This window comes from Phyllobates terribilis, unplaced genomic scaffold (assembly GCF_046119375.1).
Source record: "Phyllobates terribilis strain yellow unplaced genomic scaffold, ASM4611937v1 Scaffold_7__3_contigs__length_470593459, whole genome shotgun sequence".
Lineage (NCBI taxonomy): Eukaryota > Metazoa > Chordata > Amphibia > Anura > Dendrobatidae > Phyllobates > Phyllobates terribilis.
In genome coordinates this window covers 294863507-294881822 of record NW_027362767.1, presented here as the reverse complement: position 1 = coordinate 294881822, position 18316 = coordinate 294863507, and positions in this window count along the sequence as shown.

Here is an 18316-nt window from a genome sequence, read left to right as displayed (position 1 = left end):
CAACCTCCATTGGTTCTCCGCTGTCAGAGCAGATTTTCTGGGAACTAGGACCTGAAGTTACAGGAGTCTTTACATCATTGACCCTGGACCTCAGTCTCTTGTCCACACGAACAGCTAACTGCATAGCTTCCTGCAGAGTCTCAGGTGCAGGGAATGCAATTAGCAAATCCTTAACCCTTTCACTCAAACCAGCAAGAAATAAACATTTCAGCGCCGAATCATTCCATTTAACTTCTGAGACCCATCTTCTGAAGTGTGAGCAATAAATTTCAACATCATCTGACCCCTGATTCAAACGTCTAAGTTCTGATTCAGCAGATGAGATTCGATCAGGATCGTCATATAATAGCCCCATAGCAGAAAAAAATTCTTCAACAGAACTTAAACACGGATCATTAGGTTGGAGAGAAAAGGCCCACCCCTGTGGTTCATTGCGCAACAGTGACATAATAAAACCAATGCACTGTGATTCATTCCCAGAGGATCTTGGTCTCAAATGAAAATATAACAAACAAGCATTTTTAAAGGAAAAAAAATCTTGCTGTTTACCATAAAAAACATCAGGCAGTCCTACCTTCGGTTCGACAAAATGCGCTGCAGGACAGCTACTCACGTGTTGCTGAAGCTCGGCCACCTCCAGAGACAATCCCTGGAGGCGATGAGCCAACTCCTGAATGGAAACCATACTGATCCCCGAATTTCTTTCCTTTTAGTTTTTTTTTTTTTTGGGCTGGACTTACTGTTATTATCTGCAACATAAACTAAGGAAAGATAGGGAAAGCCGTCCCTACAGTAAGACTAAGCTGAATCCCTACGATGTAGCGGGCTGCTTGTTCCTTGTGAACAGACCCGCATTCGTCCTCGGCTAGTCTGAACGGAGACCTATAGAATAAAGGGAGGGGTCCCTAAAAGAACTAAGGACAAAAATGGGACACCTCCTAACAGAAGTTGTTGCAGAGCAAAAAGACAAACTGACAAAAAGTACTAGAGATCCCAGAGGACCAAGCAAACTGACAGAGATAGGTACCGAAGCACCTGGCTAGAAAGGCAGTCTAGAAAACACTGAAGTCCAGCAAAGCCAAAAGGGTGGAGCTGGAATATATAGGCAGCTGGTCACGTGACCGCAAAACACAAGATAGCAAAAACTAACAGGAGGGTTCTAACAGCTACTATACCAGCCCCAGTTACAAGGGAAATAAAATGAAAATAAACATAGTTCCATGTTCAAATGCCTCTCTCCCCTCCCCAATGGTCTTTTATGATCTTATGCGGGGCGCAATGTGTAAAATAAATTAAAAAATAAAAGAATAAAAAATAAAAAGGTACAAAAATAAATACATAAAAAAATGTAAAAAAAAATTCCACTGTCAATCAAATCGTTGCTACTAACCCTGCCCCTTATTAAAAAAAAGTGTCAAATATGCAAAAATATTTGATACATTTTAAAAATTGTTCCACATTTTGTATTTTAGTATTCTTTGTTGTCAATAAAAAAAATGGGAAAAACAGACACTTATTTCCCTTATTTTGCCACTGATATACAAAAAAAGGATAGGATAGAGAATATGATGTAAAAAAGAAACCCCAACGTATCACAGAAAAAAAGATGCTTTTTAAACTATATGTACAAAAAAAACTGAAAATGGTCATGAACAGGGGTAAATGGCCTGGTCTTGATCTGGTTAAATAAGTTTAAATGGTCACTGTCATCTCAACAAACTTTGCACAAATTAGTAAATTAATAGTACAAGTAAATGTAAGAAAGTTTGCATTCAATCTTAAAAAACAGAATTGTTTCTTTCTCTACTTATAGGACACTTGTTCTCTTTCCTTCTGCCTCCTTAATTTATCTTTTATTCTATTAAAATCTATCTTGTTGATAACTAAACAAAACTGTCAGTTCACTAAGGGATCTGATTACAGCTACACCTATTGAAGTCTATGGAGAGTCAATGGAGGAGGAGCATATTGAGAGAGAGATACAGATAGACACAGTGGGTGCTGCTGCTTTTTAGTAATTGCTTTACAATAGCTTGCAAAAGTATTCACCCCCTTGGCATTTTCTGTGTTTTGCTATCTCAGAACCTGGAATTTCACAGGTTATTTTTGAGGGTTTGCATCACTTCATGTAAAGAATAGAGATGAGCGTTGTTCTACTCGAACTGTTCGCCAATCTCAAATTCGAGCTGTTTTGGGCGGTGTTCGAGCCGTTCGGCGAACACGAACAATTTGAGAAAAATTTGGCTGTTCGAGGTTATGTTCGATAACTGTTCGTGCACCAAAATCATAACTGGATTTTTTCTCAGTAATGATGAAAATTAATGTTAATACGCAGTTTGAGTGTACAGCGGGGTGGGGGGAGGGGCAGGGGATGGATCTCTGCAGGAATAATGAAGATCTCCATTTTTTTTTTCTCTTTCCCCCATTTACAGTGGGGAGGTGCAATCTGTCAGCCTATCAGCAGCGCACACACGGAGCGAAGTGCTTTTTTTCACACAAGCAAGGGCATGTGTCATTGGCAGTGTATGTCACATGTCCTTGCCCTATAAGACCAAGCCATTTTCCCCGTCGCCACCATTTTCTCACTGCTGCAGCTGCGTGTTAGACGGCACCGCTGTTGCTGTGTGCGCTATACCTTGTTAATTTCAAGCCAATTTTCGCACAAATCTACAGATAGCTTGGGAGTAGGGAATAGTTGTGATTGCAGTCCTTTTAAGGACTAGGTTACAGCATTTCCTATGACTCTTATCAGGCAGGTCTGTGCTCTTAAATAGATAAGTTGTGGGAGTAAAGACTAATTGTAATTGGAGTCCTTTTCAGGACTAGGTTACATCAGTTCCTATCAGTTTTTGCCAGGCAGGTCTGTGCCAGTGCTGTGCAAGTTTTTTTCACAGCATTTGGCTGAATCTAGCAAAGCTAATCCTTTTTGGCCTATTGCAGAGTGTGTTAGTCAGTGGAGTAGCCTATCTGTGTTGCAAGATATACCACCTGTGTATAGAATACCAATTTTTTTTACTGCACCTAGTGAAGTAAAATCTTTTGGGCATAGCATCATTCTATTAGTCCATCTATACTGACCTCCATCAGGTTGCAAATTGAATATAATTTTTTTCTGCATCTACCTCTGAAAAAATATTGGGCTTCTAGCTGTGTGTGGGACTTGTTGTATTAGTCCATCTATACTGACCTCCATCAGGTTGCAAACTGAATATATTTTTTTCTGCATCTACCTCTCAAAAAATATTGGGCTTCTAGCTGTGTGTGGGACTTGTTGTATTAGTCCATCTATACTGACCTCCATCAGGTTGCAAATTAAAAATAATTTTTATCTGCATCTACAGTACCTCTGAAAAAATATTTGGGCTTCTAGCTGTGTGTGGGACTTGTTCTATTAATCCATCTATACAGACCTCCATCAGGTTGCAAACTGAATATATTTTTTTCTGCATCTACCTCTGAAAAAATATGTGGCCTTCTAGCAGTGTGTGGGACTTTCTCTATTAGTCCATCTATACTGACCTCCATCAGGTTGCAAATTCAAAATAATTTTTTGTCTGCATCTAGCTCTGAAAAAATATTGGGCTTCTAGCTGTGTGTGGGACTTGTTGTATTAGTCCATCTATACTGACCTCCATCAGGTTGCAAACTGAATATATTTTTTTCTGCATCTACCTCTGAAAAAATATTGGGCTTCTAGCTGTGTGTGGGACTTGTTCTATTAATCCATCTATACAGACCTCCATCAGGTTGCAAACTGAATATATTTTTTTCTGCATCTACCTCTGAAAAAATATTGGGCTTCTCGCTGTGTGTGGGACTTGTTGTATTAGTCCATCTATACTGACCTCCATCAGGTTGCAAACTGAATATATTTTTTTCTGCATCTACCTCTGAAAAAATATTGGGCCTTCTAGCAGTGTGTGGGACTTTCTCTATTAGTCCATCTATACTGACCTCCATCAGGTTGCAAATTCAAAATAATTTTTTTCTGCATCTAGCTCTGAAAAAATATTGGGCTTCTAGCTGTGTGTGGGACTTGTTGTATTAGTCCATCTATACTGACCTCCATCAGGTTGCAAATTAAAAATAATTTTTATCTGCATCTACAGTACCTCTGAAAAAATATTTGGGCTTCTAGCTGTGTGTGGGACTTGTTCTATTAGTCCATCTATACTGACCTCCATCAGGTTGCAAATTGAATATAATTTTTATCTGCATCTAGCTCTGAAAAAATATTTGGCCTTCTAGCAGTGTGTGGGACTTTCTCTATTAGTCCATCTATACTGACCTCCATCAGGTTGCAAATTAAAAATAATTTTTATCTGCATCTACCTCTGAAAAAATATTTGGGCTTCTAGCTGTGTGTGGGACTTGTTCTATTAATCCATCTATACAGACCTCCATCAGGTTGCAAACTGAATATATTTTTTTCTGCATCTACCTCTGAAAAAATATGTGGCCTACTAGCAGTGTGTGGGACTTTCTCTATTAGTCCATCTATACTGACCTCCATCAGGTTGCAAATTCAAAATAATTTTTTGTCTGCATCTAGCTCTGAAAAAATATTGGGCTTCTAGCTGTGTGTGGGACTTGTTGTATTAGTCCATATATACTGACCTCCATCAGGTTGCAAACTGAATATATTTTTTTCTGCATCTACCTCTGAAAAAATATTGGGCTTCTAGCTGTGTGTGGGACTTGTTCTATTAATCCATCTATACAGACCTCCATCAGGTTGCAAAGTGAATATATATTTTTCTGCCTCTACCTCTGAAAAAATTTTGGGCTTCTAGCTGTGTGTGGGACTTGTTCTATTAATCCATCTATACAGACCTCCATCAGGTTGCAAACTGAATATATTTTTTTCTGCATCTACCTCTGAAAAAATATTGGGCTTCTAGCTGTGTGTGGGACTTGTTCTATTAATCCATCTATACAGACCTCCATCAGGTTGCAAACTGAATATATTTTTTTCTGCATCTACCTCTGAAAAAATATTGGGCTTCTCGCTGTGTGTGGGACTTGTTGTATTAGTCCATCTATACTGACCTCCATCAGGTTGCAAACTGAATATATTTTTTTCTGCATCTACCTCTGAAAAAATATTGGGCCTTCTAGCAGTGTGTGGGACTTTCTCTATTAGTCCATCTATACTGACCTCCATCAGGTTGCAAATTCAAAATAATTTTTTGTCTGCATCTAGCTCTGAAAAAATATTGGGCTTCTAGCTGTATGTGGGACTTGTTGTATTAGTCCATCTATACTGACCTCCATCAGGTTGCAAATTAAAAATATTTTTTATCTGCATCTACAGTACCTCTGAAAAAATATTTGGGCTTCTAGCTGTGTGTGGGACTTGTTCTATTAGTCCATCTATACTGACCTCCATCAGGTTGCAAATTGAATATAATTTTTATCTGCATCTAGCTCTGAAAAAATATTTGGCCTTCTAGCAGTGTGTGGGACTTTCTCTATTAGTCCATCTATACTGACCTCCATCAGGTTGCAAATTGAATATAATTTTTATCTGCATCTAGCTCTGAAAAAATATTTGGCCTTCTAGCAGTGTGTGGGACTTTCTCTATTAGTCCATCTATACTGACCTCCATCAGGTTGCAAATTAAAAATTATTTTTATCTGCATCTACCTCTGAAAAAATATTTGGGCTTCTAGCAGTGTGTGGGACTCATTGTATTAGGCCATCTATACCAAGCTCCACCAGCTTTGAAATTAATAATAATTTTTAGCTGCATCTAGCCCTGAAAATAATTTTTCCCAATAGTGGTAGCAATAGAAATATGGGGCGCGCGCCTGGCTAACAAAAATATACGCTTCATAACACAAAACACCAGCCTAGCGCACTGCATTAATAAGATGGCATCATCGTCTCTCCCAGTGCTAGGCCTACTACGCAGGCTAGTATTCCTGTGCCTAAAACACAATGTATGGGTCCGCGCTAGCCACTATGCTGAGGGGTATAAAGCTGCTGCTAACGCTTTATAACAATTCAATTGGCAGATTTTCACAGAGCTCTTCCACAACGCCCACCCATCGGGCAACAGTTGCCCACCCTCCCTATGGGATCTAGTGGCGAATAGTTGATGCCATTAATCAGAGCGTCAGTTGCCCCGTCAACGTGGCAAGCATACTGTAAAGCATGGGAAGAGTGGAAACGACTAGTAGCAGGCAGACGGGTTGACCAATGTGAACAAGCCAGATCACAAGTCACCATAGAATTTCTCCACCAGCTAATGATGAGGGGCATATCAGGGGCGTCAGCGCAGCGGTGTCTGACCGGAGTAGCATTTCACTTCCAACTACTGAATTGGGGAGATGTGACAAAGATTCATCATCAGACAATCCATAAAAGGGTGGAAAAGGGGTCAGCCAAGTCAGGAATGTAGACGTCCCGTCCCGTGTCACTAAAACTGATTTATCACATCTTATCCCTAACACCATTAACATGACACTCACAATTTGAAGCAACACTAATGTCTACTGCATTTGTGATCACCTTCTTCGGCGCGCTATGTATAAGCGAATTAGTCCCTCAATCCAAAATTACCACCAGTGGACGCTTATTACACCAGGAAGTAGTCATAGCCAATAATGCAATACGTGTACGCATACACCAATCGAAAACGGTTCCAGCGGGCAGGGGTACTTGGGTACTTCTACAACCCACAAACGGTACACTGAGTCGGGTAACAATAGTAAAAACATATCTAACCATTAGATCACAAAGTAATTTCTTCGTATCACACATTGATGGAACGCCATTATCAAGATACCTGTTCCAAGCTATATTTAATAAATGCATAACATCGGCAGGGAACCACCCCAAAGATTACGGGACACACTCATTCCGCATAGTTGCGGCCACGGAAGCAGCAAGAGCAGGACTGTCAGAAACGGAAGTTCAGAGGATAGGGAGATGGCGATCCACGTGTTTGGTGAGATACATAAGACCGGACTTGTTATCCTAACGTGGTTTGTTTCTTTTACAGGTGACGCTAAGCCAACAGTGTGAGTGATAGGCCACTCGTATATATATTGGGCACAAAAAAGGGCGAAAGTCCGCCCAGGCGGGAGGAAATTAGAGTTTCATAACACATATTTCAACTGGAGAGGTATTAGAGGCCTGCTATGGCCACAGGTACTAATGGAGGTAATCAAGGTAGGGAGAGAGGCAAGAGGTCCGGTCATCTTAGTTATACAGGCCGGGGGAAACAACCTAGGTCATCACAAGAGCGCATAACTAATGGCAATAATGAAACTAGACACTGAGCGCTTCAGAGAATTTTTCACAAAATTAGCTATAGTATGGTCAGAGATTGTGCCGATAGCGGTATGGCAAGGTGCGCGAGACATCACGGCCATCGAATGGACAAGGCGGGTAATAAATATTCGGATGGCAAAATTTAGAAGAGACAGAGGCGGTGTAGTGATACGACACCGACAACTGGAAGGAGATAAAGCAGGCCTCATACGGCCCGACGGTGTTCACTTAATAGATATTGGACTGGACATATTCCTGTCAGGACTCCAGGACGGAGTGGAACAAGCGTTAAGAGTGATGGGTGGGGGTCAGAGTCCTGCATACGAGTACGCTGGATCCTCTGTGGCCTGGAAATAGAAAGGACATGTTGGAGAGTTACACTTGTTGGCCAACTTGCCGGAGTGGGGACCCAGGGCATGCTGCAACAAGCTGAATTATTTTAGAAATAAAATGCCTTTCTAATGGAATGAGTATAAAGAGTTAATAAAGCTGTGACCGATCCTCACCCATCCAGTTGTAAGAGTTACATTATTGGGTTGTCCATGAAACGGGGGCGGTAGGGGGCCTGAGCATCTGGGTTTGGTTGGGGGTCCCCACAGTCTGCCTAGGCTAGATTAATTTAAAAATTCTTATTAGATACACAGGCGGTGCAGCTTGCTTAGCAGCTGGGCTACTACGCCCAAAGTATTGCCTAGGCTAGATGCAGTTAAAAATTCTACGCTGACTAGCAGACACTGAAGATTTGGAGCAGACCTCTGAGTAAACAGCTCTTCAGACTCAACCATCTGTGTTACCCCAAGCCATAGTGTATGTAGTTTCTTACAGTTAAAAGGGGGGGGTGCGACCCAACCCACCTGGAATTGACGATGCCAACGTCACGTAAGACACAGCAAGGGGACTCCCAAAATTGTGGCACAGACACCACTTAACCCTAGAACGCATACCTGTGGCCTTGCAGGCCCGCCCAGTTAATTGTTTTCTATTTTCTGCAAGATTGCTTTAGTTAGAATTTTGAAACTCTAGGTATTCCTCATGTATATAGTTGTTTGTCATTTGAGTTTGAGTTATTCCATGTTATTTGCACACGGGCCTAAAGGGCCCCAGGTATGTGAAAGTGTAGATTTTTATGGTCATGCGTTCTAGGGTTAAGTGGCATCAATTGCCCCACTGTTGCTTAAAACGGTTGGTGAGGTGATTTTACCAAATCCCCAAGCTTTTAGTCTCCCAAGGATGACACAGGGGTAGAAATGTCCTTGCGAATCCATGATTTGATCATCTTTATGAACGTGAGTCTGTCTACATTCTCAGTGGACAGCCGCGTGCGCTTATCTGTCAGCATACCACCAGCAGCGCTGAACACACGTTCAGAGAGAACGCTGGCTGCATGGCATGACAATATCTCCAAGGCGTGAGTGGCGAGCTCCGGCGATTTTTCAAGATTGGAATACCAAAATGAGCAAGGGTCCAGTGACACAGTCATGGCTTCGATGTTCACTTGGAGATTCTCCTGTACCATCCTCTCTAGGCATTGACTATGTGTCAGACTTCTTGTCTCCTGTGGCCTTGCAAAGGATGGTCTAAAAAAGTGGTGAAACGATTCCACAAAATTGCTGTTACCAGCAGATACTGTGTTACTGTTACTGTTTGAGTGATGAAGACTCGACAGTCCCACCGTTGGCAAGTTAGAACTGTGAGATTCACTACGTGCACCACTGGTGTTTTGTGGAAAAGCACATGTAAGATTCTGCAACAGATACTCCTGCATTCGTCAATACCTTTTTATGGCAGGAATTATTTCGGCAAATGTACTTTTGTACCGGGGATCTAAGAGTGTGGCAACCCAGTAGTTGGGATTACTTCGAATTCTGACAATCCGGGGGTCATGTTGCAGGTAGTGCAGCAAGAAGGCACTCATGTGTCTTGCGCATCCAGAAGGACCAAGTCCTTGTTGTGTTGGTAGCGAGGTAAGAATCATGCTTCCTTCCTCTGCCCTCTCCCTCCAACCTCGCACAACAGAAATGTGATCAAGGTCTCCCTCATCTGATGAGTCTTCCATGCCCATTGCCAGTTCGTCCTCCACTTCTTCCTCGGCTCCTGCACCTTCCTCAACAGTTTGGCTGCTACCATGCTCCCTGGTTAATCCCTCTCCCCCACCCTCCCATGCCTGCCGCCTTGGTGCTGCCAACCGTCTGGACCTTGGAGATGTTATCCCTTCCGCATACGACTCCTCCTCTACTTCCTCCACCTTCTCTTGTCCCACCACCTGACTCCGAATTCTGTTTAACATGTGCTCCAGCATGTAAATCACCGTAATAGTCATGCTGATAATGGCATCGTCAGCACTAAACATCTTCGTCGCCATTTCAAGACTGTGCAGAAGGGTGCATAGGTAGCTGATCTGAGACCACTCCTCCAGCGTGATTTGCCCCACCTCTGGATCTCGTTGGCCCAGGCTATACGTCAGAACGTATTGCACCAGGGCTTGTCGGTGCTGCCACAGTCGCTGCAACATGTGCAGAGTTGAATTCCACCGTGTCGGCACATCGCATTTCAGCCGGTGAACTGGCAGGCCCAATGACTTCTGTAGAGATGTAAGTCGTTGAACTGCGGGATGCAAACGGCGGAAGTGAGCACACAGTGACCGTGCACTCTGCAGAAGGCGATCTAGTCCGGGATAGTGGGCTAAAAATTGCTGGACAACCAGGTTCAACACGTGAGCCATACAAGGCACGTGTGTGACATTGCCCCGGCGAAGTGCCGCACCCAGGTTTGCAGCATTGTCGCACATGGCCTTCCCTGGTTGCAGGTCCAGTGGAGACAACCTTTCATGAAACTGGGTCTCCAGAGCTGACCAAAACTCCTCAGCTGTGTGACTCACATTTCCCAGACATTTCAAAGTAAACACTGATGAGTTGAGCCCTGCTGCCAGCATAGTAAGGAGGTGTGCAGGATTCCTTCTGCGCAGTTAGAAAGCAGGTGGCATTACCAGACAGGCTTTGGGTGCAGGTGGAGGACCGAGAGGAGGTTGAGGAGGCAGAAGCAGTGGAGGAAGTTCGAGATAAAGAGGATTAACAACTCGTGGGGACGGTAAGACTTGGACAGCAGCTCCTTGTCCTGCTGTCACCATAGTTACCCAGTGCCCAGTCAGCGACATGTAACGCCCCTGTCCATGCCTTCTCGTCCAAGTGTCTGTGGTGAAGTGCACCCTGTCACACACAGAGTTTCTCAAAGAAGCGGTGATGTTGTGTGCGACATGCTAGTGGAGCGCAGGCACACCTTTCTTTGAGAAGTAGTGCCGACTGGGCATCTGGTACTGGGGCACTGTGACGGACATAAGGTCTTGAAAATCCTCTGTGTCCTCCAGGTGGAAAGGCAGCATTTCTGTAGCCAACAGCTTGCAGATGGTGAAATTCAACCTCTTAGCTTTCTCATGGCTAGGAGGAAATGGTCTTTTACTTTTCCACATCTGAGGGACCGAGGGCTGGCTGTTGTGCTTAGACGGTGTTGAGTAGGGTGTCCCCGGCAACTGCCGGTCTGTGAGGAAGATGCAGGCGGACATGTTAGGTTGCCTTGATCCAAAGGTGGTGCTCTCGATGTCGGAGAGCGCTCAACACTAGCAGGTGTTTCCACTTCCCAATGAACTGACGACCTGCCAATCACACTGGCTGTTGCGGGTAAAGAGGTGGCAGGTCTGCGTCCAAAAACATGTGTGACTGCTGTCCCCCCAGTCACAGAGGATGAAGAGGCTGCGGATGCACAAGATGGGGCAGACGGTGGTTGGCCCAGCCGGCTAGGCCGCATTGTAGCACAGTGAGCTTCCCACTGCAACTTATGCTTCATATCCATGTGACGGTACATGCATGAAGTACTCAAACTATGTATTTTTTGGCCTCTACTTAGCTTTTGCTGACAAATGTTACAGATAACACGAGTTGGGTCATCCTTATCGATCTGAATAAATGCCCAGGCTATGCAAGGCTTAGAGCCCATGTGACCTGAAGAGCCACTACGACTTGTGGTCAGAGGCAGAGTTGTGGTTGAGGATGCAGTTGTTGACGTGCTTCCAGTACTCCGTCTCTGTTCAGGAAGGCGCAACCTAACCTCGTCGTCAATAGCATCTGTGATGCCCCGCTGCGCTTGGTATCACAGATCCTACAAGAGTGCATTGATGGAATCCTCCACAAGAGGCCCCCATAAACATTCACACATCTCCACCTTCCACCTCAGACCAGCAGAGGGAGCCCGTTAGGGATATAAATAGGGAAGGTGGAGCTAGGCAGTTCAGTTCCTCTGAAGAGTTCCTGCAGTAGAGAAGCCTAAGAGAGGTCAGTCTGCAGTGGAGCTCAGTCTAGTCTAGAGAACGCAGTTAATAGTTCAGCAGTGGAGCACGAGGCTCCTGCTTGCTAGATTCAGGGAGCCCAGATAGAGCTTAAGGTGTGCCGGTGCCGTAAGATCAGTGAAGCGCGGCAAGCTGCCGTTAGTGTGTATAGCCTAGTGAGGGCCCGAGTAGGCCGAAGGCGAGTGGCGAGTTAGTACATAAGGGGCAGAGGAGCTTAACCAGCTCACCCCGAAGCATTTACCGGACACAGGATCCGAGCTTACCGGTATCTCTATGACCCAGTAAGGCATAACCGGAATCCCTGGAGAACTACAAGTCCCAGGATCGCTAAGGTGCTGATATGTAACAGAGCCAGGAGACGCTTAGGCCCCGCATACTGGGAGCGTGAACTCCAAGAGAAGGCCCTACCACAAGGTCAGCCAGCGCAGGACAGAGACAAAGTTAGGCCTAGCTCCAGGCAGGTCAGAAACTTACTACGCAGAGGCAAGAAACAGGAGGCCCTACACCCGCTCATTGGGGAGGATCCTGATATGCACCCTTCACCCTACAGTGCTCCGGGATGTGCCTGAATTTCCACCAGTAAAAGGTACTGAAGTGACTACCGTGTCCGTTCCCGTTCTTGCTCTGACCCAGCTGGGTCTCGCCTGTCCTGCATTCCCCCTGCATACGCTGCCCTGAGACCTAGCTCCACGGAGCTATACCATCGAGCTGCCTTATCACCGGCCTCAGTGGACTGCTGCAGCGCTGGTGCTTGTCACCAGATACCACAGGTGGCGTCATGAACTCTTATAAAATTAACAATTATCCACCCTTTTAAAGAGAGACCCCAGGGTATGGGCCAGGGAGCCGACCACCGCGACATCCCCAAGGCCAGGCAAATGCCCGGGTACCGAGTCATCCCCATCCCCAGGGCTAGTCACATCCTCCTCCACCTCCTCTGCTGACCTCATCGACTGTCTGACTGTGGGTTGACAGTAAGTGGGATCTCCAACCTCGTCATCATCACCCTGTGTGTTATCACACCCGTCGCCCTCAGAGCCAACCTCTTCCTGCCCTGACCGAAAAGTCAAGTTGTCGCTCCAATCAGGTATTTGAGTCTCATCATCGTCTTCATCATTGTCTCCACCAACAGGAGTTACAGTTTGGGAACAAGGGTCTACATTATGCTCAGAACCTTCTTCATCTGGTCCTGGATCCAACTTATAAAGATTCTGGGCATCGGATCAGATGATTTCCTCATCTGGATTAACAGAAGCTCTGGAGCAGACCTCCGTTTCCCAGGCTATAGTATGAGTAAACAGCTGGGCAGACTCAGCCATCTGTGTTACCCCATACTCAGACGGGCAGCTGGAGACTTGGGAGCTGTGAGGAAGCAAGTGCGATTGGGGTGACACCTCTGAGGACTGGAGTATTTGTGATGTTGAAATTGAGGTGATGGAGAGCCCACTTGAAGGAGCACTTGATATCCGTTGAAGCACCTGCTGTTTTTGTGCCTCATCTAGAATTTGTAGCGATGGGCGTGTCCGTAAGAATGGGATCGTATCACATTGTCCACGAAAAGAAGTCGACATCTTAGTTTGGCTGGAAGATGGCTTTTCTTCTGCAGATGTTACTCCCCCCCCCACCGTGGGGGGCCTCGACCCACCGGCGGACAGGCACCAGTATTGGGATAGGGGGGCTGGCCGTCAGGGTCCACCGCGGCTCTGGCACAAACCCGGCGACACAGAGGTGGCACAGGCAGGAACGGACTGGCCGTGTCGGCTTCTCACTTTTTGGATGTTAGAAGGGCATGACATGCCTATATCTGTGTCTCCCCCTCCTTTTACTCCTCCACCTCTTTTATTTTCGCATGACTATATGTACTTGTCACTTTTCCATGTGTTAGTTGTGTCTTCTGAGCAGTTTGTCAGCTTTTGGACACCTTTGAAGGTGTTTTCTATGTTTTTCTATGTGTTTTTGTTTGCCTGCCATTGGTTTTAACGGTGTTCGAAGGTGTTCAACGAACAGTTCGACGAACAGTTCGGCGAACACATGGGTGTTCGACGAACCGAACCGAACTCGAACACTACGGGGGTGGCTCAACACTAGTAAAGAACATGCCTACAACTGTAAACATTTGGTTTTCTTTTTATTGTGAAACAAACAACAAATAGGACAAAATAACTGAAAACTTCAGTGTGCATAAATATTCACCCCCTAAAATAAGTACTTTGTAGAGCTTCCTTTTGCAGCAATTACAGTTGCAAATTGCTTTGGATAAGTATCTATAAGCTTTCGTCATCTTGCCACTACGATTTTTGCCTATTCCTCAAGGCAAAACTGCTCAAGCTCCTTCAAGTTAGATAGTTTCCTCTGCTGAACAGCAATCTTCAAGTCTGACCACAGATTCTCAATTGAATTAAGATCTGGGCTTTGATTAGGCCACACCAAAACATTTACACATTTCCCCTTAAACCACTCGAGTGATGCTTTAGCAGTATGCTTTGGGTCATTGTCTTGTTGGAAGGTGAACCTCAGTCCCAGTCTCAAATCACTGCAGCCTGAAACTGGTTTTGCTCAAGAATATCCCTGTATTTTGCCATCCATCTTCCACTTGACCATTTTCTTGGGGTGACAAGCTGTGTTGGTTGGCCACCAGACATAGCATTTACTTGGTGACCAAAACGTTTTGGTCTGACCACAGCACCTTCATCGATACATTTGGGGAGTTTCCCATGTCTTTTGGCAAACTGAATTGATCCTTACAATTTTTGTGAGTAAGTAAAGGCTTTTTCTGCCCACTCTTCCATAAAGGCTACCTCTATGGAGTATGTGGCTAATTGTGGTTTAATGACAGATGGGAACTCTGCAGCTCCTTCAGGGTTACATTTGGTCTCTGTTCTGCCTTTCTGATTAATGCCCTACTTGCCCAGGCTGAGAGTTTTGGTGGACGGCCCTCTCTTGGCAGGTTTGTTGTGGTACCATGTTCTTTCCATTTGATGATAATGGATCTGATGGTGCTCCAGGGGATCATCAGAGATTGGGATATTTTTTTATAACCCAACCCTGACTTAGACTTCTCAACAACTTTGTTCCTGGCTTATTTGGAGATCTCCTTGGTCTTCATGGTGTTGTTTGGTTAGTGGTGCCTCTTGCTTAATGGAGTTACAACCTCTGGCTTTTCAGAGAAGGTGTGAATATACTGACAGACCATGTGACACTTAGATTTCACACAGGGGGACTTCCTTTCACTAAGCATGTGACTTATGATGAAGGTAATTGCTTGGACCAGAAATTTTTAGGGGCTTCATAGCAAAAAGGGCGAATATATATGCACATGCCAAGTTATAGTTATTTGCACCTATAAATTTAATTTATGCCTATATTTTTCTCACTTCACTTCCCCAGCTTAGACTATTTAGTGCTGATGCATCACATACAAATCAGATTGCAAAAATGTTTAAACACGGTTTGTAATGTAACAAAATAGGTAAAAAGCCAAGGGGGTTAACATTTCCGCACTCCACTGTAAATATAGCATGGGAGATGACTTATTAGTGTTGTTAGTGACGCGCCCCCTGGGCCATGTTTGTGTAGCGTTGCGCACGCGGGGAATACCCGGAGCCGGATCTGTTGGGGGTAGTAATCCTCGTGGCGGTGACCCGGTCCGTGCCCAGGGTGTCAAACTAAATGGCAGTCTTTAGCAGTAGATGTTAGAGTGTTCGACTACGCCACCCGTTGAATGCGGCTATGAAGCCGCCGCTGCAGGGCAGACCGCTGAGGCCGGTGGTACGGATGTGCAGCGTGGATGGTATAACCCCCAACGGGAGGGGTATGGCCTCAGGGCAGCCGACGTGAATGATGGGGTTAGCAGAGTTGCACGCAGGCACCAGGAACCACTCAGAGACGGTGCGGTGTAATTCAGGGTCTTTACTGGTGGCAAAGGTAGACCCTCCTGGGAGTACTGGCTAGCGATCGGGGCCTGGTCAGTCTGTGAGCAGATAGGATCTCCCCTGGCCAGGCGGAGTTGTAGGCCTCTCCAACTAATTGTACTCTTCTGGCTACCTTGCTAGAGGCGGGTAAAAGTAGCCCACGTCCCTGAGTGTACCGTGTGGTGCTCACCCGTATGGCCGGTGACTCGGGGCCTTCTGGTAGCTTTCGCTCCACGACGGCGGTGCTGGTCCCTTGCGTGTGACCGTGCCTTCGGGTTTCTGGGCCAGAGGACCTGAAATCCCCTGCCGGTCGGTTTCTGCTGCTGGGTAAGGATTAGTCCCCACAGCCTCGGACTCCGGGTCCGGTGAGAACTCTTCAATCAGGGCGAGCTCTACAGCTTCCAGCCCCTGACTCCTTTTAGCACTGCTCCCACTGAGCTCCTGATCTTTCTTTCCTTGCTTTTGCTACACTCCAGACCAGACTGTGTCTCTGTCTGGGACTCCTCTTCTTCTCTTTCTCTCTAACCCTGCCTCAGCCCTAGTTTTATATAGGGGAAGTTCTTCCCCTCCCAGGACTGGGCAGGAGGTGTGGCATGCATAGGATTCCTGACCAGAGACCTCCCACCTGCTCTCAGATGTAATATTGCTATTACTGTGGAAACCAGACCCCTGGGGTGCCACATTAGCAGCTTATTTTTCTTAATTGTGATGCTTGAAAATCTGCAACATATTTGTAGATATGTAGCGGTGACTGAATAACACCATAGAACAGGACTCAAATATGGTACAGTAAACGAGGAGGCAGAAACAATACACCGGCTTTATTGAGTGACAGAGGATTATATGCCGGAAATTAAGAGTAACAGTTATTGTAATGATAATAGCAATAATGGCTACAAGAAGTGATAGCTGGAGCATGTCACACAAGCTGTGCTCCAGCTATGGCAATGCAAAGTTCAATACAAGCAGAATAAACAATTTCTACAAACTACTCTGTGCTAAATTCCTACCTGGCTTCCGATAATCGGGCCGGGCTGCTACAGCGCCCTAACTAAATAAACCTACTCCAAACCCTAACACAGTTGAACACCGGTGTCAAACTCACAGTTCTGTAGCCTTAGACGAATGTGTCTTAGATGCTGCTTAGTCCTGATGTAGCAGAGCCGAGTTCGATGTGATGAGTTCTTCCTTCAGATTGATAGATCCGTCCTCTTCCGGATCCCGGCAAGTCTCATTCCCACTTTCAATATTCAGGGGTTACTGGTACAACAGAGTTGTTTTCCTCCCTCAGGTTACAGGTGTTCGGGGAGGACTACCCTGTCTGTGCAATGCTCCTCCTTTCTTCTGACACGGTCCTGAGATCGATCCTGCGGTAAACGGGCACTATCTTCTCCCTTCTCAGGACACACTTATTGTCTTCCCTGTATCCCACAGGTCAGCACAAGTCTCACTCAGGCAAAAGTCTCTCATAGCACACAAGTCCCTCTCTTTACTTCCTAAACCAACACTTCCAGCTCCTAGTCCAAACCAACACACTGCAAGCTGTAGGGGAGAAAGGACTAGTCCAAGTGCCCACAAATCACAAGGGAGCATTGTCTCTTAAAGTCATAGTGCAATTTAGTTGTTAGGCTGACAGGGGTTGACAACTTATAGGTATATAACTATGGGAAATTCCGAGTGACAGCTATACTTCATTTTATCTCTTAAACATGGGCCATATACACATTGCATTTTGCTGCTTGTTCAGCATTCTGTTGGGGACGTCCATCTAAATACCTGAACAATGGTATTTAGACATTTCCCCTATATAGCCGTTGACTTCAATATGGCAAACTGAGCCCAAAATATGAAACTGTGGACTCTGTTTGACCAGATTTTCAGCGGTGTCCATCTTGTTAGCATAGTAGACTATTGTGTCGAATAATAAAGATGAACACCACTGGAAAGAAGGTTTGATGAAGTTTTAAAGCCGAACAGCTATCGAGTTGTCCGTTAACTGGCATGCACCACCACCAGAAATGTATTCCAGTCAGGAAGTTCAATTTTGAAGTTAGTTTCGATGGCGTAACATTTCAAGAATTTAACAGGTGGGTGTAGCTATGCCCCATCACACCAATGTCCAACCCTTGCTCTGCCCATATTGACATAACTTTTCGAAACTAGCATGTAAATGCCAAATGTTGCAAAAAAAATTTGCACAACTTGTGACTTGTGCAAAAGTCTTGTGACTTATAAAGGTGTTTTATGCCAGAATTCTGGCTTAAACACCATAATGAATGGGGGCCTTGATTTACAACGTCTGTTTAGGTCATACATATTTCTTATTAAATATCTTTTTAGACTTGTTTAAGCACATAATGAATGAATAAAGCAGTAGGTTATCTTCATAATAAAATATGAGGTTAGTGCATTATGACAACTTAATGTTCACGTTATCACCATTGTATTCCAATTTTGTCTTGCAAGAATGCATAAACATTCATCTGCATTCTCCAGACAGATCATTTCATCAGCCGTGGCTTATAGTTGTATAAAATACCAGTAAATGAAAAATAGCATTGCTCAAGTGCTTTTAGGATCCTTTCAAAATTCCAGGTGTCAAAAAAGAACTGACACATTCAGGACGGGAAGAACTTTGGCAAGTTATCTCATAAACAACAGATAAGAAACACAATGAAATTGTTCTCAACGAGCAACAAAATATTATTTTTCAGCAAGGTCTTTGAAAGCAAGATTTTTCTGTGTGCAAATTAAATGTCAGAGGAGGACAAAACATTAAATCAAACC